This window comes from Sphaerodactylus townsendi, linkage group LG11 (genome assembly GCF_021028975.2).
Source record: "Sphaerodactylus townsendi isolate TG3544 linkage group LG11, MPM_Stown_v2.3, whole genome shotgun sequence".
Taxonomy (NCBI): Eukaryota; Metazoa; Chordata; class Lepidosauria; order Squamata; family Sphaerodactylidae; genus Sphaerodactylus; species Sphaerodactylus townsendi.
In genome coordinates, this window is record NC_059435.1 from 50,849,932 (window position 1) to 50,876,162 (window position 26,231).

The 26,231-nt window shown below is 41.2% G+C and overlaps 1 protein-coding gene across 3 annotated transcripts in view; it reads left to right on the plus strand.

The window, feature by feature from the left end:
• Nucleotides 1-26,231, plus strand: part of CALCR (calcitonin receptor) — a 156,579-nt gene that overhangs the window by 40,289 nt on the left and 90,059 nt on the right. The window contains exons 1-3 of one of the 3 annotated variants that reach the window (XM_048511375.1): nucleotides 5,087-5,143; nucleotides 18,421-18,531; nucleotides 18,986-19,024. The exons of 1 other annotated variant lie outside the window; for it this stretch is intronic. The gene's annotated coding sequence lies outside the window, so the exon portion shown is untranslated. Of the gene's footprint in view, nucleotides 1-5,086; nucleotides 5,144-18,077; nucleotides 18,532-18,985; nucleotides 19,025-26,231 lie in introns of those variants that run through there. One more of the 3 variants, XM_048511376.1, reaches the window with a different exon arrangement.

The following is a 26,231-nucleotide window of genomic DNA, read 5'->3' on the forward strand; positions in this document are numbered from 1 at the left end:
TCTGGAAGCTTAATCTATCAAACCATCACAAAGAAGCCTTTCAGATTGAATTGTATTCCTAAAATAGCATATTTAATTGCTTCAAAGTTTGGATGGAAATTTAATCCTATAGGATTACTGCAGAGAAACACAATACTGCTAACTAGGATCAATTTGTGGTTCAATTCTATAATCTCTCTCCACCCATTTGGGCTACCATTCTAATATACAAAATTGTTCCCTGTCCCCAGAAGGTCAGAAATAGTAATTAAAAAGACACTTTTAATGTTTAATTTTTAATATTTCAGCAGTCTAAGTTGTATGTGAATAAATATGTTCTACTTAATAGTGAAGTCTCCACAGAGAAGACTCAGCTTTCTCATTTCCATAAGAAAAATAGTTATATTCCCATATCATTGAATTTTCAACAGTAAACACTGTCCATGTTTATTCATTCTTTAACACACAAGGACAGATGGAAGTAAATTATTATACATAACACACAGAGGCAAATTCTTATTTAGCTGGCACCATTGCAGCCTTGAACACATTTGTAGTTCTTTGTATCAACACAAGCAAAAACAATAAGGAAAATAACCTGCTATGATAAAAGTGCTATGGGAACGTCTGTCTGTCTGTCTGTCTGTCTGTCTGTCTGTCTGTCTGTCTGTCTGTTGTTGTTGTTGTTGTTGTTGTTGTTGTTGTTATTATTATTAATTCAATTTATTAGACCGCCCTACCCCCGAAGGACTCAGGCAACCAAACACAATACATTGCACAAAACACAGGCAACCAACACAATACATTGCAACTAAAACAATTGAATAATCCCAATTAAAACAATAAATACAATAAAAACAGTAGCAGCAATTACCTTTCCATAATTAATAAATCAGGTGGATGATGTCCGGTAAAACCCTGGGAGGGGACTGGCAGATTTTCAGATAAGCCAATGACACATAGGGCAACAGAAAGGGGCGGACTCAGTGGCTAGCCTCCCCAAAAGCACGGTGGAACAGTTCGGTTTTACAGGCCCTGCAGAACTCCCCAAGGTCCCGCAGGGCCCTAACAGCTGAAGGAAGAGCGTTCCACCAGTCAGGGGCCAGGGCTGTAAAAGCCCTGGCCCGGGTGGAGGCTAGCCGCATCATAGAGGGACAAGGGACCACCAGTAAATTCACCTCTGCCGAATAGAGAGGGCGACTCGGGACATATGGGGTAAGGCGGTCTCGCAGGTATGAGGGCCCCAGGCCATAAAGGTCCTTAAAGGTCAATACCAACACCTTGAAGATAATCCGTAACTCCACTGGGAGCCAGTGCAGATGGCACAACACGGGGGTAATATGATCTCTAACTGAACCACCCGTGAAAAGACGGGCCGCTGCATTCTGGACCAGCTTCAATTTCCAGATCAACCGAAAGGGAAGGCCCGCGTAGAGTGACAATACCATGTAGCCTACCAAAAACATCTACCATGTGGCCTACCAAAAACAAACACTAGGACTAAAAGGGCTACATTAGGTGCACCAGATTTAGGGTTAGTGGGTTAGAGCGGAATTTTTTATCTTTGTAAAAAACTTTGTGCAATGGATCCTTGAACAGGTTTTCAGGGCCATATACAAACTTTCTAAATAAGCAAGCCATTAACCCAAACAAATTGCTCTGTGTCAGAAGTGGTTTGCTGATAATTAATGTACACAAAGGGCTTTTGTTCACTTACTGCTTTCCTTCAGGCTGATTGCTTTGTGATGGGGTTTTCCCATGATTTTCTGTCTACACAAAAGATTTTTATGTCTACACAGAGTACACACACAGTTCTCAGGTCCACTCAGCAGAAACAAGCTGGTCCATGACAAGAGTGTTTATTTGCAAGGAACCATCTTACAACCATCGATATTAGCCATAAGAACTAGAAACTGAATCCAAGAGCTTCAATAGGACCAAACTAAATTACACAGATAATAGGGGATGAGCAGAGTCTTCTATTCTATACATACATACACAATAAATTTATCACCATAGCAAAATCCCTTTTGCCTCCAGTATTTGATTTTACAGAGTCCTTTATTCTTATAACTTTCCTGTTATGATACAGAGATGAAGTCTTATAGATTCAAGTAATGCTTGGGGACAAAAATAGGAACAGGAGAATTTGAGTCCACATGAGGCTGTGAATGCAACCACTGATTTCTAGTAAACTTTGGATTTTGATTCATTGACCAGGAAGACTAATTCTACTTTTTATTGCTGTTCCTTTACATTAGCTATACTTTCAGTGATTGGTATAAAGGCTGTTATATGGAGGTTGCCACTTTGATCCTTGGGCCCTATTCTGAAACCATCTCTGGCTTCCAGGTAGGTGGAGAAGTTCCTAAAGATAGCTGACCACCTCTCTCCTATCCCCAAGCTTGATCAGGGGCCCTAATTTCCTATAAAATTGACAAACAGCTTTTTTTCTTCCAAGCTGAGTTTCAAATTCCAAAAATGCATGTAAGCCCCTGATACTTTCAAAATCTTTTCTCCAGTTTAACTGCTGTTGCTGTGGTAAGCAATGTAGCTACTGCCTCTAGAATAAATAAGGCACTTGGGCAATTAGTTTAGTAATTTATAATGCCAATAAAGGCTTTGGAATTGGCATAACTTCTCAAGTCACCACTCTCCTCATTGTGTAAAAAAATGGAAGGGGCCATGACTCAGGAGTAGAAGACAAGCAGATAGAGCTCATTTGAGGAAGACCTCGATAGAAATGTTTGTGTGAGTGAGAATGCATCCTAGATATTTCCAGTGAAAAGATATGAGGTAGCAGGGCTAAGATTGACCTCTGTCTGAGACCTTGGAAAGCCATTGCCAGACAGATAGGTAGTTCAGAGCTAGGTGGGCCAATAGTCTAACTTTGCCTGAGGGAGTAGTAAACATTGTTTATCTGGAAAATCAATAATCAGTTCCTGGCATGAACATTTATTGCTACCCTGAAGGCCAATTTAAAACAGTAAAAAGTTTAAAATTACCTCACTGAAGGAGAAAAGTGAGGTACCACAGGTGGCCCCAAAGCAAGGCATTGTATAGGTCAAAACAATTCCCGACACACAAGCTGATCTCCATTTCAGAAGATATGTCAGATTTTTTACCCAGTTTCCTTCAATTACCTAGGGGCAATATTCATGTCAAACCAAACTGGATAGAGGATCTTATTTGAAGACAGAAATTCTTGACAACCTTTGTCAGCTACTGTGTCAAACTACACAGGGAAGACACAAACACTAGGTCACTTTCAACAAAAAGGAAGATAGTCTGAAAATCAACCAAACCAGGGTTTCAGTATTAAAAAAACCCCACCAAAACCAAAAACCGTAGACATTCAAAGGCAACTGCAAATGAACTCCACCTAGACACATGCTAATACATTAAATTCATTTGCAATTGTATGTGCAGTTGCATGTGCAATTGCAGCTGTGACTGTGAGTGCTGTTGTGAATGTGATTGCAAATGTTACTGTAAATGAACTCCACCCAGACATGTGCAAATGTGCCCAGAAAACCCACAACAGACAGCCGGCCTTTCCCCACTTACCTTAAGCCCCGCTCTACTCGAGGAGAGTAGCGCGGGGTCCCTCGGCACTCCCCACTGAGAGGGGCGGCGACAATGCAGCCGCCCCGAAGCTGCTGCTGTCGCGCCCCTCAGCGCGCAGCATCCCAGGCGCTCTTCTTAATGGTGCCTTTTGATGGCCCCGCGCAGAGCGCAGGGTCGTGGGGACAGCCGGGCGCGCGCCTGGGATGCTGCGCGCTGAGAGCAGCGCGAGGCATAGAGGGGAAGGACGAGACTGGGGAAAGGTCCAGCGATTTTCCATTCCTCATTTTATTCTCATAACTGCTGTGTGAAGTAGGTGAGACTAACTGGCCAAACATTTCTCTGTGAGCTTCATGGCCAGCATCTGGATGGAATTTTTAAGTCCGCTCCAATACGAGCCTCTGTACCACTCACACTCTGTCTTTCCTTCTTTGTTATCCTTATAAGATTTTTGGCATCTTTATAAAGACAAAAGATGTAATGTTTTTACTTGTAGGTCAAGATTCAGGTACTCAGTCAGATTCCTGCTCTAAAGGTCATGGAGCAGAGACAGGTATTAGAGAAACTAGGGTCACCGGATCCCCCTGCAACCAGGGGGGCAGGGGTGACTTTCTGGACAGTCAATACCTTGATGTTGCCATGATGTCCTGATAGCACTTCCTGGGCACACTGCAAGCAAAGTCAGTTGCTATACTGGGGATGCTTTAACACTTTATGGCTTAACTGTAGAATTTTGTCCAAATACCTAGAATCCCCTGGCAATGTGCTTATGTCACTTCTTGATGCATGTCTAGTGACATTAGTGTGCCAGGAGAATATCAGTCCATGAGACTAAACCAGCTTGCACAAATATCAGACGGGAAGCAGACTGTTCTATGATAATATATACAACAAGTATACCACTCATGTAATTTATCAGCTCCTATGGTTTCATTTGAAATGGCATACAGGTTTAATAGAAAGTATTAAACAGGAAAGCTGAAATAACAGCCATTTTTGTTATGGGTACTGGTGGTGTTTTGGAAGCCATTCTTCTACAAGTATTTCTCACCCAGGTATACAAACTGTAACCACAGTTTCGCAGACTTTTTCGAGGAATGAATAGCTTAAATATGAACCTTTTATGAAGAAACCAGGCTTAATGGGAAGAAAAATCTGTTCTACAAGTGAAGGTGTTGCTTTTCACAGCCATTTTTGAATAGTTAAAGTATTTGCACATCTTTGCACAGAACTTGATAAGCATTTTTGGGTTATGAAATAATGTATCTTCAGTAGCTTAATCGCTGGCTAATTAATCAGTTGATCCAAATTCAAATTAGTGGCAATTTCTTTGTTATTTCATTTTCTGTCTTTTTTTTTTACACTGCTGTCCAGAATAAATATCACAGTCTGCTATGGAACATTTGGAGAGCTCTGATCTTTTATTTTCTGCAGTGGCTTGAGCTTCTATGGCATGTTATAGCTGGCAAGAGAAGGAGACTTCAGTCCACTCACTGTTTCAGTCAACATAAGTCCACAGGATGTCATCATTTCCATTTTGCTGTGTCTTTTGTACATCCATTAACTATCCATTTCGGAACAAAGTAGTTTCTCAAAACAAGTAAGTGTTTCCTAACTCTCAGCATTACTGATTAGAATTTCCTCACTTGTTAATCAACTAAAGTTTTAGTTAAATAGTGTGCAAGTCCTAGAGTAGCCTTATACCCCTACAGTTATCAATGGAAGTTGCTTGATATTAACATTTAGTGTATGTGTGTAGGGGAGGGGGGAATTCTGAAATGCATAGATCAGGCATAAATTTACATATTGTCAAAGTCTTAATACAGGTATGCATTAAGATGTGTAAAAGGAAGTTTGAGATAAATTAGCTTTGATCAAACAAAGTAAATAATAAATAGGAACATATTGTAATAAGGAAGTAATCTTTAGTGTTTTCCCCTATGCCTGGGAAAGAGGTCTACTTCTCTTAAACAGTACAGGATGCCATGAGATTTAAAGCCAGAACATGGTCAAGAAAATGGAAAAACAGAAATGTTGTTGAAATTGGTACTTTCTGGGTTCAGAATATGAGTTTCAATACACTTCAAGCCATAACAGGGACCTTCCTTTCTCCTGCTGCCTCCTCCTCCTCTTCCTTTTTCCCAACCCTCCCACTTGTTGCTGATGTTGGAAATGGCTGGCAGATTGACAGCAGTGGTCAAAGAGACAGGAAACTGGCCAACCTGTAGGCAGGCTGGTGGCTTTCTCGCTGCCTCCCCTTCCTTCTGTTCTACCTTCTTTGGGTCTTGGACACTTTTTAGCAGTGTTGGATAGCCAGAGGAATCTGCTTGACAGGTTGTGTTTCAAGAAGAAGAATTGGTTTTATACTCCACCTTTCTCTACCAAAAAGAGTCTCAAAGTGGCTTGCAATCAACTCTTCCCCTACAAAAGCCATCTTGTGATGTGGGTAGGGATGAGAGAGTTCTGAGAGAATTGTGATTAGTCCAAGGTCACTCAGCAGGCCCCTCACCTGGAGGAGTGGGGAATCAAACCGAGTTCTCCAGATTAAAGTCTGCTTCTCTTAACCACAACACCACACTGACCCTTCCTGCACAAACCTTTTAAAACAGAAACAAAACTTTTGTTCCATGGAGTTCCACACTGTTTTTTCCCAATTACATTCTGAAAAGATTTCATCTCCAGCTGCAAAAAATTGTATTGAATTCCCTTTTAAAATTATTTTGAAATGTTTTCAATAGTTTGAAATGTTTTCAAAATATCTTCACTTTCTGTGCAATCTATTTACTACATTTTCCACACCTCTGTCCCAGAACTTTCTCCTTGGTGCCATTTTATCATGCTGCTGAGCTCACTCCATTCCTACTTGCCTGTTTATTTTCATCATTTCTGGGAGAGGTAAAATCTTCAAATCCTTGATTATATGAGCTATAGAGAATTGTAACAAGAAGAATAGAAGCATCAATTCAAAAATAACTCCAAGGGATGAGTGCAGACTAACATCATGGTAAAGGGAGAAGACTGAAAAAGTTTTACAAATGCTTTGGGTGATTTGTACAGAAAGGACCACTGGCACAGGGAGAAACTAGATCCCTATCTACCTGCGTACCAGCTTGTGTATCTGCCTGGATCCGTCATCAGCTTGCTTGCCTGCTGGCCTCAGAAACAACAGCACTCACAGCATATCGAATTGGAGGTGATGGAATGGCTGAAACCAGGAGGTAGCTAGTATGGGAGCAGTCAGAACATTTGGGAGTTTGGGAGAAACAACAGCACTCACAGCATATCGAATTGGAGGTGATGGAATGGCTGAAACCAGGAGGTAGCTAGTATGGGAGCAGTCAGAACGTTTGGGAGTTTGGGAGTTAAAAGAAAGTACGTTTGGGAGTTAGAAGAAAGTACAGCCTCTTGAGGAAAACTTTTTCAGAGAGTTGTCCAATATATTGGACCCTTTCCAGACTGAGCCTGGAGCAATTCTGCCATCTCTAAGTCAATAATAAAGAGTTACTCATAATTCAGATTAGTGGCATCTGCTTTTCTGTATCATTATCTATTGATATTTTTGACACTTCTATCCCTAATAAATTTCATAGTCTGCTAATAACAATGTATTTGGAATGCTCTCATTTTCTTCTGCATCTTGATAAGGCATTTGACATGGTCTTTTATTTTAGTAAATCAATTCAGTCGAGCATCAAATGGCATTTTAAATATGATTAAGTCTTCTCAGCATCAATAAAAGAAGGAATGGCACTTTAGTATTTCACATTTCCTGCCAGCGGTTTCTCTTTTGAGCATCATATGACTATTAATTGATGGAATGGATTTTGAAAATAATAATAAAAAAGCATCTCCTAAAATCAAGAAAGGCTGTAGCAGCTCTCCCATGTGCTCACTGGTCTGCGGACTTAAAGCATTATTAACACAGCAATAAAGATTATAAAAATTAGCTGGCTTTCCTTGAGACAATTGTTTTGCAAGATCATGCCATCTCTGGTGTCTGGGTAAGTACCAAAAATGTGAATTTTGACAGCACATTTCTGTCTACAAACTGGCTGCATCAGCATGCCTTAAAGGGATTTTTCAGACGGTTTGGGAAAGAGCTGGAATGGAATTTCCTCTGGCTTCAGATGGTGGATGTCACATCAATTAATGTTGGAGAAATTTCTAGGCAGGTCTGGCAAGCAAAATGAACAAGAAAAATGTGGCAGATAGAGACTGGCAAATCCTCCAGCCTATACAAATCTTGCCATTGCAGGGACTTCAAGTTGAAAGAGGTTCACATAAGTGATGCTTTACCAGGGGAATAAAATGCTAGGCCTTTGAAATAAGTGCCTTGGATCCACCCTTGCCTCCATCTCCAAATTGGCCAGTTCTGTGGTTTTGACATCTATTTGTGTCAAGCTGAGCTTTGGCAGCAATTATTAAATGTTCAGTCCTCAGTTCTTAAACCATGGTCTTCTTTCTGTCTTGGCAATATCCTGCTTGATCAAGACCTTCAGTAGACAGCTGAATACTGTTAGATTCTCCCTACATACCTGGGCAGTAAAAGGTTCCAGGGATAGTACTTATGTGGGTAGATTCCCTTATAAATCAGGTGCACTGGTTGCTTATTGGTTTCTGAGTGAAGTTCAAGATGCTGGTTCTTATCTTTAAAGCCCTAAATGATCTGGGACCTTCATACCTTCATATCTTTCATTTCTCCCCATATGCACCCTTAAGAATATTTCATTCTTCCTTTGAGCTACTGTGGTAGCCACCCAGTTTGACTGTCCTCAAAGAAGGACAATCTGCCAGATGTTATCTGGGTCCTGCAGGATGTTCTAGATTCCAAAGGCCTAGAAGGTAGCATTCTGCTGAGGACAGCCAAGGCCAATTTTCCATCTTACTGGCAGTGCTGCCTGGTTTTGATAGCAGTCTGGGATGTAGGCTGCCTGTGCCTACTGATGATGGCTTATTGAATTGTTGTGAGCCGCCTTGAACCCTGTGACCCAGATAAGAGGCGGGGTATAAGTCTGAAATAAAATAATATTTAAAAAATAGTACAAAGGAAACTTTTTACATATTGTAGTATTAGTTTTATTGACAAATATACAAGTAGAGAATATCTGAGATGATTATGCACTCCTGCAGCCTGCTAACCCATATCAGATCTTTAGAGAGTGTTCCTACGCTCCTGAAGTGCTTCATCTTGCTGCAGCTATAGCAGCAGCAGCTGCCAGCTTCTCTTCCAGAATCAAAACAGCATCTTCCACACAGACTCAAAACTGACCCCTCTCTTGAGCTGGGGGTTCTTGGCAAGCTCTGATGGATGCATGAACAGAGCTGTATCCTGATGATCAAGGCCCATTGATGAGATATCTGCAATTTTTAGGAAATATTACCATTCCTTTTTTCTTGGGCTCTGATTTCTCCTGTATATTCAAGCTTACAACAACAATGTGAAATTCACATGGATTTACTACACCTCTTAGTTCTGAGAGGCTTAGTCTTTGCTAATCAAAGGGTAGTGATAGCGTCTTCAACCATGGCAGATGCTCCACCAAGAGAGTGGATGATTGGAATAAAGTTGGCAGCTCAGAGGAGGAATCATGTATCTGATGTTGGTCATGGCTGTAATGCAACATTCAGAAGCACTAGGGCAGGGGTGGGCAACTATGGCCCTCCAGATGTTCATGGACTACAATTCCCATCAGCCCCTGCCAGAATAGCCAATTGGCCATGCTGGCAGGGGCTGATGGGAATTGTAGTCCACGGACATCTGGAGGGCCATAGTTACCCACCCCTGCACTAGGGTATGGTAAAGGAAATTGTTTCAGAGACTGACTCACCATGGGATAGCACTGGGACGTGTGACCTGAATTTCAACTGGTTACATCACTATTCTGAAGCTAAATTGCAATCATTGATGCATATGATGAAATGATACCTTGCTTGAACATGGTGTTACTGTTCAGTTCTTTTTGCAACCTTCTGGCAGTTTTAATCATATTATTTATCATCTGGAATCACTGGACAATGACTCATGTGAAACTTTCAGTAGAGTCCAAAGTAGGCTTCTTGGGGGAAAAAAGAACTTGGATTTGTTTTGTGCCCCAACTGACCTTTCCTAAACCTATTAAGAGTTTCCTCCCATTCTCTATCAACTGAAGAAAGGCCAATAAAGCATCTGCTGAAACAGCATGACCTAAACACAGCCAATACATCTTAAGTTTATATTCGTCTGTGTATCATGTTCGCACATCTGCCCAACTTCAGTGTATAATAGCATATCTATAAATATTGCTTGGTATTGCTAATAAACAGTTCCCTCCTCCTGGATCAAGTTTAGAGTAGGAAAATTGAACTGCCCCAATTTATCCTAAATCTTTGCTGGGGTTTAGGGAGGGCCTTTTTTTGTGATGGCATTCTTGAATAGTTAGTACTGACACCTCTTTTCACAGCTGAGTCAAGTTCTGCAGAGTGAATTGGTGGAATTTGGTATAACTTTACATATGAGTATCAGTGCTTTTTTCATTTTATCAAAGAAAAACTGTTGTAGGCAGGCCCTGTTGTAGGCAGGCCCTGACCAAGCAGAGTCAAAAGCAGTTCACAGCTAGGTCAGTAGTTTAATGGAATCAAGTACCAAGTACAGAAAGGTGAAGCAGTCTGGCTCCTGCAAAGACTTCTTGTCAACTCCAGCTCACCCCAGAGCTATTCTGCTGCTACGTCTTCTTCCCTGCAAACTGGCATGCAGGTTCCTGCACCTTCTTCCTTGCAATTGGCATATAGCTTCCTCTGGCGACACTCTTGGGGTGCTGGGGCCAAAGGGGATAAGAGGGCTGGCAGGGCTTCCCCTCCTTTGGTGTCAGGGCACTGGAGTATCTTGGAGCTGGGGACTGGTTGTTGCTCTCAGTTTCCTTGCTCTGTCGGAGCCTTTGGTTCTGCAGAGACTAGTGAAGGTTCTGCCTGAGCATCTGGGCCAGGTCCTGCAGAAGCCTCAGGCTCAAAGCCTGCAGGCATAACCTGGGACTCTAGGCCAGGGGTAGGGAACCTGTGGCTCTCCAGATGTTCAGGAACTACAATTCCCATCAGCCCCTGCCAGCATGGCCAATTGCCATGCTGGCAGGGGCTGATGGGAATTGTAGTTCCTGAACATCTGGAGAGCCGCAGGTTCCCTACCCCTGCTCTAGGCCAAAGCTGTGCCTTTTCCCACGATTACTCCTCTGAGGGGTCCCCAGACCTGCTGGACTGGGCCACAACACACACACACACAAGTAGCCAATCCAACCTCTAGAATTGTCTGTAAGTGCCTCTTTCTGCAAGCTCTTCTCCTGTACCTTACATTCTGCCTCTCAGTAATGTTTGGACTCTTGCCAGATTTGCAGTGCATACTGTAGTACATCAGTATGCGGCATTTCCAATATGGAGTCATGATTTGTGACACTGCATGGGTGCAGCTCAGTTGCATAGTCTTCTTTCAGTGGGTCTATTTGCTTGTACCTCAACTACTACAAAAAGGCCTGTTGTTTGATACAAGTTCCCAACATGCAAAAAACAAATTCTTTGTTCAACACTGCACAAGTGTAAATATCTTTTTTTAATGATAATATTCTTTGTGTACAGCAGGTAGGGAAAAGAGAGTCCTAAATGTCTGCCCTGGAGCTGACAAAATGCTGTGTCAACCTTCTAGTTGTAGTGTGGCTAGCATTTATTTTCACCATAACCTTCCAGAGTTTGCATTTCAAATTGTGACCTTTTACTAAACGTTCTTAATTTTGAAGACTACATAGTATTCTTTAATACAGCTTATTCTGTAAACAAATGGTTTAAATTGAGCTGTAAACCTCAAACCACAGGTTTATGGGAGAAGAAAAGAGCAGTGACGCACTTGTTCCTACTACCTTTATTCACATGTTAGCTTGACTTCTTTCCAATTGAGATCTCCCATTATAAGGAGAGTGCAAATCACTTCTAGGCAGCCATTTAGTCCTTGCTGATACATTAAACCATGGAAAATTAAAATAACTGCTTTCAGCACAGAGGCTGATCGAAGAGTCATTTGAAGGAGCGGCTGGCACCAGTCCCGTGCCATAAACCATTGGAGAGTGGAGTTTAAAACACGCTCTGCTATAAAACATCGGTCACAACTCAGGTATAAAAGGGTTAACTGCTGCTATGTAAACAAGTTGCTTAAGTCACTGTTTATGACCTGATCTCTTGATGAGCTATTGGTCAGTGAGATAGCCATTGCTTATATGTTAGTGAGCACGTACATCTGAAGTTATGAAGTTAACTCTGTTTCTTTGTTTGGGCAGACACTCCACCAGAGAAGAGACACGAGGTAGACGACATCATGTGAGACAGCAGATAGGTAGCGAGATGTAACCAAACATACAATAATGTACATGTGTAACAGGAAAGAAAGAATTCCTTATTATATCCCCATGTAACCCTCCCTTATAGTTAGTAAACTCATTTATATATACCCAACAGAAACTTCTCAGGGACATTCACATAGCAAACCCTGTTGCTTGCATAGTTATGGTAATCCATGAACATAACTGGGTTCAGGAATTATTCAGCACATGATGATAAAACCCAGAATTAAATAACATGGTTTATACAAGAGAACAAATGGACTGGAATTGTATTACCACATCAGGAAGTCTGAAAAATCAACTAAATGTAATTCCTCTTTCTAAATGGCACATAACACAGTTTCCTCTGTTTATTCAATAGTTTCTTAGTTTTATTTTGTGATGTCCCAAGCTGGCAGAACATGATGAGACCATGCCAAACAAAATTATGATGAGAAAATAGGATCCTTATGCTGTGAATCTATTTTTTGTCATTTATAATGTATTGCATCATTATGTCCACGGTAAGACCATAACTAAACTTGTCTACTTTAAAATAGAGATTTTTATATTAGTGGAGATGACCAAGGGAGGTTATCAAGGGTGGAGCCAAGGATAACAAACAGAGAGGGGGTTGAATAAATGCATTCTGGTGAATTTAGTCTGGTTCAAATCATTCCTCACAGATTAGACTCAAAAGATTGGTATTGGAAACCAATTACAGTATGTTCAATGTGGGACTCAACCTGTGGAGTTCCACCAGTGCAGTTTTATCCCCCATGCTTTTCAATCTCTATGTAAAGCCCTTAGGATAAATCATTCATAGCTTTGGGTTGGTTGTCATCAATATGTGGATGATATGTTCTTATATGTTCTTATCCAAGTCACCTAGAGATGTGATAGAGGTTCCAAATCGCGGCCTGGCTGCTGTGGTAAACTGGCTAAGAGTGAGTAAATTGAAGCTAAACCCAGAAAAGATAGTGATAGTGCTGGTTTGGAAGGTGGAAATCTTGAAGGACATTGGACGTCTAGCTTTTGATGGACTCTTGCTGACTTTTGCTGACTAGGTTAAGAATCTTAGGGTTATACTGGACCCAGTGTTGTTACTGAAGAAGCAAGTTAATGCAGCTGCAAAAAGGCTTTCTTCCAACTCAGCATAGCCCGAAGGATAGCTATTACCTCAATATGGCTGATCCAGCCACCTGGAGCCATTCCACAGTAACATCAGGGCTAGAATGCTGTAATGCACTATACAGTAATCTATTCTCAAAATCAATATGATACTCCAACTGGTGCAGAACACTGTAGCTAAGCTACTATTAGGAGCTAGATCGAGTGTGCCTATTACTTCCTTTCTGTAGTTATTTGACTGTCTTCCCATCAGTTACAAGGCTCAGTTTAAGGTAATGGCTATCACATACAAAGCCCTTCATGTCTTTGGACTCTTGTATCTGCAAAATAATCTCTTCCCCATGCTCTACTATGATAGCGTTGCTCATCTGAGCAGAGCTTTCTGATTCTAGATTTCTTATTGGTTCTACAACCCCAATCCTATTGTATTGTTTATGGAATATTCCATTCTGTTGCTTGTATTGACTCACTCTTTGTAACCCCCCTTGAGTCCACGTGAGAAAGGCAGACAATAAATAATGTAAATGGTGTTAACCTTTAATTCTGTGAGCGGTCTTGGACCCAATACGTGCAGGATCGTGTCTCTCCTTGTTGCCCATGAGGTCCCTCTGCTTGTCAGAAGAAAACCTGCTGGTAGTCCCTGGCCCAAAAGACATCTGGCTGACTACTATAAGGGCCAGGATCTTCATGGTCCTGGCCCCCATCTGGTGGAATTGGCTCTCCAGTGAGATCAGGGGCCTGCAACACTTAAATTGTTTCTGCAGGGCCTGCAAGATGGAGCAATTTCGCCAGGCTTTTACATCTGGCCAGCCAGGTTTGAATTGATTTAATTTCATCATTAGTGGCCTCCCGCAGATGCAGAGCGGGTGGAATGTTGCCATCTATTGTTACTTTTGATTTTATGATTATTTCTGATTTTGATTGTTGATGTTTTATGCTGTTTTATATTATTGTTGTTTGGCACCCTGAGCACCTACGGGAGAGGGCAAGATATAAATCGAAAAATAAAATAAATATAAATAAATAAATATCTGTAAAAGTAATGTTCTGAAATGAAGTGTGGCGTCTCATAAGAATACTGATCCCCCCACACCAATTGCTAACCTTAGTCAATGGCTTTTTGGTCCTTCCAATCATCCAAAGTCTTCTTTCCTTGCACAAAAATTGAAAGAGTAATCGGGCAGTGCTAGATATATTACTCTCGTTGGCTAATAGTAGACATGTTTCCAGCTGTTGCAGGCTGCTTGAGCACCTTAGGAATGTAGTTGCCATGGTATTTTCCGGGTTTAGGCAATAGGAGATAATTATATCATTTGAACCAAACATTCTTCCTTTCTGATTTGTATTTGGGACCAATACAGATGTGTCAAAGTATGGAAATTCCCTTTTGAAGCATGGAAACATCTGGAAAACCACAGTGTTTAGTTCCCATGCAACTAAACATGATGATTTGGTGTCTATTTCTGACAGGCAGATTTATTCCTTTGTTGTAAACAATATATTCCCACTTGTTTTTTGCTTTATATCTCACCATTGTAACCACCATTGTAACTTTTAGGAAAAGCATTGGCAAGAAAATGCATATATCAGTATCACTGGGGAGTTGTGAAATGTCTGCATGCTGGGGAAAATTGGAAAATACTCTCAAACACACATATGGGACTTTGCAGCTGCAAGTCTTAAAACAAAGGTGAAGGAATGCAAAGCATTTCTACTGCTGGTGAATTTAAAAAAAAGAGAAGAATTAAAGTACCCTTAATAAAATTAGCCAATATTTTAAGGCAGTTTTCTTGATGAAATCAATAGGGATTGTTGTGTCCTGATATTATCTGGAGAAGATTAAAAACCCTTTATAAGCTGTATATGTTCATTTTTTTCACATCGGCATAAAATTAATGGCATAAGCCTCTAATTTTTATGCAGAGGAAGGCAGTGGCAAACCACCTCTGTTAGTCTTCTGCCTTGAAAACCCCACCAGGCTTCCATAAATCCTCGGCAACTCGATGACACTTTACATTATCCACCTGAAAACACAAAGATGTCTTGGATTGGAGGAAAAGTTCTAGAAAAACCCTGGATGAATAGTTTTGGATGAGGAGAGAAATTAAGAAGCCAACATTGGTTTTCCATGGAATAGTTTGTCATTTTCAGTTACAGTCAACATGCATATTTTTCTTCCATTCGGAAGAATGAAAAGATGGAGGCATACAGCTTGCAGGAGAGGAGGAGACTGCCTTTCCTGGGTGTGGTCAAACAAGAACTAATATAATATAGGTAATGGTGGCTGAACTAGATCAACAATCAACCACAACCTTTATTGCATGAACGTAGGTAAGGGGGGGTTCTCGGGTTTGAACCCCCCCATTCATGTCCGAAGCTCCGCCCCTCCGTTTGTGGGTTTTTAAAACATTTGAGTGCTTTTTTGGTTTTTGGCCTGCAGGGGGCGCATTGTTTGGACTAGCAGCACCAGACTTTCAGAGATTGTTTGGGGGACTCTCCTGATGATTCTACCGGGGTTTGGTGAGGTTTGGTTCAGGGGGTCCAAAGTTATGGACTCCCAAAGGGGGTGCCCCCATCCTCCATTGTTTCCAATGGGAGCTAATAGAAGATGGGGGCTACACACTTGAGGGTCCATAACTTTGGACCCCCTGAACCAAACTTCACCAAAACTGGGATGTATTATCAGGAGAGTCTCTTATTGATACCACCCGTGGTTTTAGTGTGTTTGGTCCAGGGGGTCCAAAGCCATGGACTCCCAAAGGGAGTGCCCCAACCTCCATTGTTTCTAATGGGAGCCACAGAAGATGAAGGCAACATCTTTGAGGGTTTACAACTTTGGAAATCTTGAACCAACCTTCACAAAAACTGGGATGTACCATCAAAAGCGTCTGTTCTTGATACCAATCTAGAGCCTAGTGAAGTTTGAGTTCAGGGGGTCCAAAGCTGGGACTCTCAAAAGGAGTACCCCATCCCCCATTGTTTCCAATGGGAGTCAGTAGGAGATGGGGGCTACTCCTTTGGGGGTCCATAACTTTGGACCAGCCTGAACTCAAACTTCACCAAACCTAAGTGGCATCATTGGGAGACTCCCAAAGATGCCCTGAAAGTTTGGTGCTTCTAGCTTTCAACAATTGCACCCCTGACAGCAGGCACCCTCAGAATTTCCCCAGATTCTTCTTTTAAATCCACCCCCTTTGGCATAGATCAAAGGGAGAATCTGAGATCCCGCAGTTTAGAAGAAGAAGAAGAGTTTGGATTTATATCCCCCCTTTCTCTCCTGTAGGAGAGACTCCAAAGGGGCTTACAACTTCCTTTGCCCTTGCTCCCTCACAACAAACAACACCCTGTGAGGTGGGTGGGGCTGAGAGAGCTCCAAGTGTTGTGACTAGGCCCAAGTAAGGTCACCCCAGCTGGCATGTGTGGGGAGTGCACAGGCTAATCTGAATTTCCCAGAGGCCTCCAGGCTCAAGTATAGAAAGCAGGAAATCAAACCCAGTTCCTCCTGTGATTAGAATGCACCTGCTCTTAACCACTACGCCACATTGAAAGTGATTCTGTTTCAGAGTGGGGAGGAATTATTCTGAAACAGCATCACTTTCAATGTTGTTTAACTAGGGACCCCAGATTCTCCCTTTAAGGTGGATTTAAAAGGAGAATTTGGGCCCTCTAGTTTAAACACCATTGAAAGTGATGCTGTTTGGGGGTGGATTCCAGCATCACAGCGTCTGCCCAGAGTGTGTGTGTGCAAAACTCCGATTTTGCACCAGGCTCCATTTTCCCTCTATGCCTCTGCCCAGAGTGGAGGGGCAGGGCAGGGCAGGGCAAGGGAGTCTGCCATCCCCGACCTCGGAGAGCTGCTTTTATAAGCGCTAGGCATGGGGCGGGGCTTGGGGAGGCGTGGCCATGCCTTAGGGGCAGGTGGGGGTGTGGCCCCACCTCGAACCCCCCCCCCCCATAAAAAATCTATACCTACGTCCTTGCTTTATTGCCATAAAATTAGGCTGAAATGTGAATTTGCACTTAGATTTTAAACAGAAAAAGACATAAAGAGAAGAGATAGAAGTAGGTATTAAGAGATGTGCTTTGGATTGTTTCACGTGTTCCTTATGGGGAGAACTCAGAAAGTTTATATAGGGGATATGTTTTCTTCAGCGTGAGACTGTCTTGTGGATTTCCACAAGGTTCACTCTTGTCTCCCATGACATTTATTCTCTATATGAAACCTTTGGGATAAATCAGTCATGGTTTTGGAAAAAAATAGGCCATTGATATCTGCTGACATCTCTACATTTCTTTATCTAAATCACCTGATAATGCTGTAGACTTTCTTAATAGGTGCCTTACTGCTGCAGTTATAAATGGCTAAAGGTAAACAAGCCCATACTCAATCCTGACTAGATAGAGGTAATATTGATTGGGAAAGCCAAAGCCATGAAGTTCATGTGGCTCCCTACTTTTGATTGGGTTCAGCTCTCTTCTGTGTCCTACTGCAAAGCTCCATTCATCCAAAACCTTCTGAAGTTGCCACCCTAACAACAGGTAAAACTGCTGACTACCTGTCAGGGGGCTTGCTACGTGTGGGGTAGGAGTTTATGATATGTAATAGGCATTCTATTGTACCTCCTGATTTCCTTGGCAAATGGAACCATTGCGTCACAGGTGATAAGAAAAATATAAATTTCTGTAATCTCTATGCTGCTTTGAGTAGAGCAGGAAACATCACCTGCTCTGCTCCCTTTATTAATAAAGCTGCTTTGAATACTGACCATTGGGCTTGATGATTTGTTTCTCCTGATCCTGATAGGGCAGGTAACAGGTTACAGAGAGTCTCTTGAGAACCTGGTAGAGCATAAGAACAAAAGAAAGAACCTGCTGGATCAGACCAGAGTCCATCTAGTCCAGCACTCTGCTACTCACAGTGGCCCACCAGATGCCTTTGGGAGCTCACATGCAGAATGTGAAAGCAGTGGCCTTCTGCTGCTGCTGCTCCCAAGCACCTGGTCTGCTAAGGCATTTGTAATCTCAGATCCAGGAGGATCAAGATTGGTAGCCATAGATCGACTTCTCCTCCATAAATTTGTCCAAGTCCCTTTTAAAGCTATCCAGCTTAGCGGCCATCACCACTGCCTGTGGCACCACATTTGGGTGACTGAGAGTTTTTATAACATAATGGTAGAAGAATGTATGAATATGTATGCTAATGCTAGATGGAGGGGAAAGTACTTGATAGAACTGTGTAGGTTTTATAGAGATAGCTGGTGGAATTATGAGATTCAATAAGATAGATTTATCCCTAGAAGTGCACTAGAAATGAAGCTATCAGCTAAGCAGTAGAAAGCAAAATGTTATAGAATAAAAACAATTTTTAAAAGTCTAGAGCAGATCTCTTGGCAGACTTTTCCTTTTACAGAATGCACAAACAACTTTGAAAAGACCAGTAGCTCAAAAAATGCTACCTGATGTGGACCCCTTATCCAGAGACTTCGTATGGCCTTCAGATCACTGAAGATAATGCCCCTTGGTATGTTACTACTGGAGATCCGTAAGGTGTGCTTTTCATATGGTCCTTGCTAGCCTAAGCCCCGGCCTCAGAGTAGAACCCTGTGTACAGTGGAATGCAGACATTAATAGATAGCATGCATTTCCTATATGTCAGAAGCATTAAACAATACATAAGAAGACAGCACATAATTGTAAACACTGCCTTTCCTAAAAAGGCACGAGAAAAGTGGAAGTGCAGTGCAAGAGGAAAAACTTGACAGTCTTCATTTGATGGACATTCTGTTCCTGAGTTCCGGACAGTTCTGACTGCATTCTATAAATAGACTTGATGGATCAGTGAACTGAGTGCATCTGAGTCTATGTGCAATACCCTTTGGTACAGAGCAGGCGTTTCACATGAAAGGGGGTGTGAAGTTTTAGCACTTTTAGCCAAACATATTGATGGTGGCTTTGTTCTCTGTTTTGTGTTGTAGGTCTCAGGAGCTTAAAGTACCTTGACACACATCCAAGCGGTGAGCTCAAGTTTTGAAGAGGACATTAAAATCTAAGCAAGGTCTCACTAGCATCAGGATTATATAGGCCATTGTACGGGGCAGAAGGGTAACCATGACAATGGGTGTTGTATCCAAATAAATCATGTTTCTGTTCTGCCTTTCATCCAAGGGGCTCAAGGCAGCATACAAGGCTCTCCCCTCTTCTAATAATGCCGCCATTTGCTGCATTTGTTGCAAAGTAAGAGAATTTGACTCTCCATCTTAGGAATGGTCGTTGGGGTGGATCCTACCCAGAGGTGGGATTCAAATAATTTAACAACCGGTTTCGTTGGTGGGGTTCAAATAGAAGAAGAAGGAGAAGACGAAGAAGAGGAGGAGGAGGAGGAGGAGTTTGGATTTATATCCCCCCTTTCTCTCCTGTAAGGAGACTCAAAGGGGCTTACAATCTCCTTTCCCATCCCCCCTCACAACAAACACCCTGTGAGGTGGGTGGGGCTGAGAGAGCTCCAAAAAGCTGTGACTAGCCCAAGGTCACCCAGCTGGCATGTGTGGGAGTGCACAGGCTAATCTGAATTCCTCAGATAAGCCTCCACAGCTCAAGCGGCAAAACGTGGAATCAAACCCGGTTCCTCAGATTAGAATGCACCTGCTCTTAACCACTATGCCACTGCTGCTCCATTTTAACAACCGGTTCTGCCAAAGTGGTGCAAACCTGCTGAATCCCACCACTGATCCTACCCCTTTCCTACCACTCTGTTTAGCAAAGCTGGAAGCTTTCCTCAGGCCTAAGAAGCCTTATAAGATCCTGTTGTGGGCAGTGGATGCTCTGCTGTTTGAGGGCTCTTTTCAACTACTGCTCAGCTGGTCAGTAAGGAGAGGGGAGAATTGGTGGAAAAACAAGGAGCAGCATTGGAAGATGAGAAGTAGATAGGAATGAGTATCCCCTTCTCCCCTTGATGTATGTGAATACTGGAGATCACAGTGAATCAAATGGATGCACATGCAAAATTGCATTCGTTAAGTGTTATAGTGGATCTCTACCTGTAAATGCATGTCTTGCATTCCTTTGACTTGCATGCTCCCAGAGGCAACTGGAAAGCCAATTCTTGCATCTGTTTATTTATTTGGGTTGTAGTTTTGGTTTGGTGTAGTTTTGGGTTTGTAAGCCCCCTTACCTCAAGAAAGATGCTCCTTTGGAGTGCTGGAGTGCTAGCATACTGTTATCCTTTTAAAACAAAGTTTGATAAAAAAATTCTAAGGATATTTTAGGGCAAATTATTTATCACTATGGATTATTAAGAAACTGTTTTGAAGATAATGCCCTGGAAGAACTGAATTCTGGGATAAAGTAGAGGTTTGCCAGAAAGGTGAACATTTTGTGAACTGGGGCTGATGCTCATTGCATAAGTTAGATAACTTTTTTTTTTTACATTATAGTAGTGACTTTTTAAAATTTAGATGTCATCCCCCACAGTACTATATTGTTAAAAGCTTTTATCAAGTTGCTTTTCCAATAAATAAATAAATCTAGACTGTATATCACAATAAATGAAATTCCAAGTTGTAAAAAGGACCTGCTGCTAGAAAACTACTTTATTTTTATCATAGCAATCATAAGCACCATCTCTCTGAGAAATATATAAATTGCTTTTCTCAAATAGATTTTTGCTAGGAAAATAGAATTGTTTTCTTCAGTCAGACACTGTCTGAATACCATAACTTTCCTGGAACTTGAGGTAATTTTCAAAATTAAAAAACAAAACACCGTCTACTCTAGGTGGAAGGTTTCCAAGAACCATTGCGGAAGACATAAGTTATTTAGAAGAAGCAGTAGCTCTGAGATATAATAACCATTGAAAGTTTAGAAGTATCCTGAAAATTTCTTAATAGTAGAGCCCACTTTGATTCTACTTATGTCAAACAGCTGTTATCTGTGTATTAAGTTTAAAAAATCATAGCCAGTGTTTTAATCTAAACCTGAGTGTCTTCCAATGTTTATTTTTGCTCACAGCCATCTGAGGGCAGATTCAGACCAACAGATATTTGATACTGAGTCAGATCATCAGTATTGGCACCTCTAGCCCTTCATCTTGGTTGCCAACCTCCCAAGTGGTGCCTGGAGAGCACCTGGATTATAAGGGATTTTTGGATTACAAAGGACATATCCCCTGGTGAAAGTGACTGCTTTGGAGAGTGGAATTATGGCATTATGCCCTTGTGAGGGCCCTCTTCTCCTCAAATCCTGCCCTCTCCAACCAGCACCCACAAATCTCAAGAAATCTCAACCTGGAGATAGTGAACCCTAGTCTCAATACAACCCTGCACACTTCAAGGATTAAATTGCAGTGGTGGCCATCCATATGTAAATGTGTTTTTTAATCAACAGTCTCTGACAAAGTACAAATGCAGAGACCTGTGCAGGCCCAACACAACTGTAAGTCACAAACTTCTGAACAAATTTATCTTGTCAGTGCTTAACTGACAATACTTTTCCTAATTGTTTTCTGATATGTTGTTTGTCTCACACTGTGCATGATTTAACAGGCTTTCAAACAAATCAAAGTTTGGCTTACCAGTTCTGCAGATATTCATGCCTTTTAAATGTGTGGTTTGGCTCACCTTCCCTGTATGACACCTCATTCTCCATTTCCCTCTTCAACACTGTAATCTAGCATCTCTTTAGGTTTACAGAGGAGGTTTTGAGTCCTCATCTTGGTTTTTCCATGCATAGGCTCCTCTTGTGCAGTTTCCGTTGAAATCCTTCAGGCAATAAAGAGTGTTATTTTCAGAAAAAGAATATTTGCAAGGACCACTGGTTTACAGGGTCACAGGCTTCGAATAAGTTGACGCTACCTATGAACCTGGGTAATTTTTATCTCACTTCTGTATGCAGTGGAGATCACTGTGAGTGAGCCACTGCAGGGAAGCCAAGGAAGATTCACAGTTAAAAGAGAAAGGGTTGGATCATCTATGCATTCATTTGTGGTAAAAATATAAGCAAGAGGCAAGTTACTGTGCTTAGAATACAGGACATGGAATAACTTGGGTAACAGTTCAAAAGGAGATGAGTGTGTAAGTGCTGAATTAGAGTTCATCAAGAAGTTTAACACAAGCCATGGTTAAGCTATTCATCTGTTTGTTCTGTGTCTTAACATTTTATATTTTTTACTTATGTATATGTCTTTTCTGAAGTTTGATTTTTATGTTAATTCTACTCTGAATATCAATCAAGAGTTGGGAATAGTTCCCACACGCCAAGTGGATGTATTCTTCCTTGGTTCTCGTTTTATACTAGCCTGTCCTTGTAACTTCTCCATTTACCCCTTCCCGCTTCTACAACTTGAAGTATAAATGTAGCTGTTTTGATAGGTTGCTCTAGGCATCTAGTAAAGTAAGGAGTTCTGACTTTAAAAAGCTTGTGCTAGAATAAATTTTGTTATTCTTTAAGATGCTTCTGGGCTGTTTAACTTAGGCATCATAGGCATGGGAAAGTTCAGATACTTTAGAGACATTTTGCTCTAAGCAGGTTTCTTTAGCAGACTACCGTAGATTAAACTTTTAATTTCATATTCATTACACTAGGAATGCCAGTCACACCTGAACACTGCATGCATCCATCCATAAGGAAAGGTAATTTACATAGTGACCTTCACTTATAACAAATAGTGCTTGATACCATAACTCCCACAAAAGATAAGAGAGCTGACTGCCAATTACTCCTGCTTAATTTTTGAAGCGCTAGAACAGGGAAGGCAGCAGTTTATGACTTCCTGTGACAAAAACAGGGTTTTTTTAAAAAAATTTAATTATGAAAAGATGGTTCGTTTACCAGCCTGGAAACAGTTTGATGACAGATTTTAAAAACTGAACTACTTGCAAAATAGCAAGTTTTTTTTTTTAAAAAAAACCTAAATCATTGTGTATGCTTCCTTTCCACAAAAAAAGAATGCCTAAAGAACTACATTATATTAATTGGGTGCTTTTCACAGTTTGACAGTTTTTGAAAATCATGTTCTAGTTTTAACAGATACACATTAAAAATGTGCAGTTTGGAACAGGTAAAAGTTTAGCAATTGAAGTACACACATATTTTTAAACTTAACTACAGCTTCGGGAAATACCGTTGTCTCAAGTCTTCTGGCACATGTTTTGGTAGCATATACCATGTGCAAAACAGAGTAAAGGCATGAATCCAAGACATTTTAAATGGATCTCCCCCCCCCCCCCGCCCGCCCCCCATGGCTGATGACTCACTCTCTTTTGTCTGCTACCTCTATGCTCAGTGCTTGAGCTAAAATACTGAGGCAGGATTTCTGGGGCAAATTTCATCCAGTTTGGGCTTATTCACTGCAAGCTGGACCAGAACCAAGATAGTGCCACTACCACCCAAGGAATCTAGTTAAGGAGGAAATGTTTCCAATATGTTATTAGAAGAGATGACCTGGGTCTACTTCAGCTAAGCATGAGAACTGCAGTTCAGATTGTTTATTTTGGAAAAGTGGCATGCAGACAGAATAATTTAAAAGCTTGACATAATACAGCCTTGTTGGCTGAAATGACAAAAATAAATAAGTCAACCATCTTTCATGGACGAACCTGAGCATTAATATTCTGGAAGTAACGTGTCTTTGGATTTAATGTTATAGAATATGAATTAATGTTTTATAGCTTGAGGTGAAATTAATATTATAGCAATTATGTAAATTGTTCCGACTGACATCTAAAAGAACAGATTTATGTCTCGAAAGGAAATCTCAGTCTGCAGTAGTCCCAACACACTTGAAATACTTTTTGTTGTGTGACGCGCTCAAATGAACTATCTGTTCTGTCATTAGCTATATGTGTTAATTACACATAAAAAAATCAGTAATTATAATATAAATTCATCTGGCAAATCTACTTTGCACAATCTTCAGGTAAGTCATTGAGAATTTTGACCTGAATTAATTGATGCTTTAGAAAAAATATTTTACTATGCAGACCAGTATTGTACATCTTGGTCAATAATGTACAAGGTGCTCAATGGGGGCAAATGTCTGTTGTGGCAAGATTTCTTGTATGGACATTTTCTTTGAGTCTCACTTTCACTTTCCATTCTCTCTGCAGCTAGCATGACTTTAATTAGCTTCACTGCTAGAGTAAGCAGATTTGCCAGTAAGCACAGGTTTGACCCGGACATGTTCCCTCCGCCCACAGCCAGCTTATCTAGCTCCACCCTTCCCATTCCCTCACATTGCTGTCCAAGCCTTCCCCCTCATCCCCCTTCCATGCTGCCAACTCCTTCCTGCTTCTCTAAATACTCATATTGAGATATCAATATCTTGATGTAATAATAACAGAAAGAGCTTTACAAGTAAGATTTCTCTTTGGCTATATCCCACCTCCCGTGCTGTACTTGACTGCAGTGGCTGCTGTGCCATAACAGTGTTTGAATCCAGATTGGGGGAAAAAATAGATTCTTTGATTCAGATTAGGAGGGTTGGGAGCTGATTGGCCACCAAGATTTTCCCCAGAAGTCTGACATTAGCACATTTTAATCCTTTAGGTACTGTGCCTTCCCACAGCGAACGATTCATACAGATCTTATGGGCAAATGTCCTATCTATATCTTCAACTTGAATTAATTGAAAAGTTATCTGTAAGAACTTGACAAGTAGAAGCCTCTGGAATATTTGCCGTAACTGTTCTTGATGCAGAGTCCAAGTGTATTACATATTGTTATGGAATATATTACCCATGGCAGCTGTCGTGCTCAATAGGCAGTAGCACAACCAATGGCAATTAGAGTTACTGTGATCTACTAGCTCAGAGCAGATCAGGCCATGGCTTCGATCCATGTGGGTCAGGCAGAATCAAAAAGCTGAGCAGTTTTTAATGGAAGAATGGAAATATCTGGCTCTTGGTTGCCTTTGGGATCTTTGACAGTGCAACTCAAGTGATGCTAGAAGAAGGCAAGACCTTACCTTACCTCTTCCCACTACAGCCTCCTATGCCCTCTCAGAAACTATATTCTGACACATCAGCTGATCAAAAAAACAGTGAAGGGAGTTTGCAGCAGGAGGTGGAAAGTGGTAAAAAATCTCTCTTGCCCTTTCACAGTTGAAAAAGCCATGCCATTGGACAGAACAGCACCTTAGGATCCAAGCTCCAGCTTTAAAATATTCAAAAATGCTTAATGATCCTGCTAAAATAAGTTGGACATAAACACATTTAACTTTGGCTGGATCATGCTCAGGTTCAGTTAAGCCAGCAAGAGTGACTGAGTCTGGTGCTTCCTTCATACAGTTCAGCTTTCTTACAATGCATATAGTCAACCACTTTCCCCCTAAGAATACTAATTCTTTCTTCAGTGGAATGCTATTATTCATTTTTTGGTGCTAATTTGATTTTTATTTTAATGATACACTGATAGGCTGCTTGATTTGCAGGATTTTACTTACTTTGTACTGACTTCTGATTTTCTTAGCTCTATCCTACTTTTCAGGGATAGGGGCTTAGAAATCTTATAAAGGATAGTTATAAAAGCCTTAAAGAAAGATTGTCATAAATATTAGCATGTAAGTGAACATGAACGCAGTATCAGTGGGTTTTAAAACTGTATTAAAACTGGTTATTGAGCACAGTGTAGAATTTAATTAGGATTCTTGCTGTGTTCAACTATATTACAAATTCATTTTGCTTCATAGATATGTTTTAGTAAAACATCTGACGGTTAGAAATTAGCCATAATTCAGTACAGGAAAGTTTATTCCATGCATGATATTTCCTTTGAAATAACCTAGGTAATATGTTAGGAATTTTTAAACTTTAGATGGTCGTCAAAAGGTGGGAAGGTTTGAATTCTTCAGCCTTGCTCAGCTTGCCTGTAGAATGTTCAGACATGTAAATAATGGACATGTCAAAGGGGTCTCCAACATGGTTCCTGTGGATGTCATGACATGCGTCAACACTTTTTCTGATGCCCCTCAAGTGTTTTTAGGAAGTGGGTAGGGCCAGGTAGGACTTTTGCCCAGCATGGCTTCTGATTGGCTATTGGAAATTTGATTGGCTGCCACCACAATGCAAGGATCTGCACTGTGTTACTGAAGTTAAGCTGAGGCAGTCATTTTGTGATTAGCACTACTCCTGGAACAGCCCTTGTGTGGCAGCCATTTTGTAGAACCCACGATTCCATATCAAAATTCCAAAGGGGCTCACGGGTTCAAAAAAGTTGGGAACTCCTGGT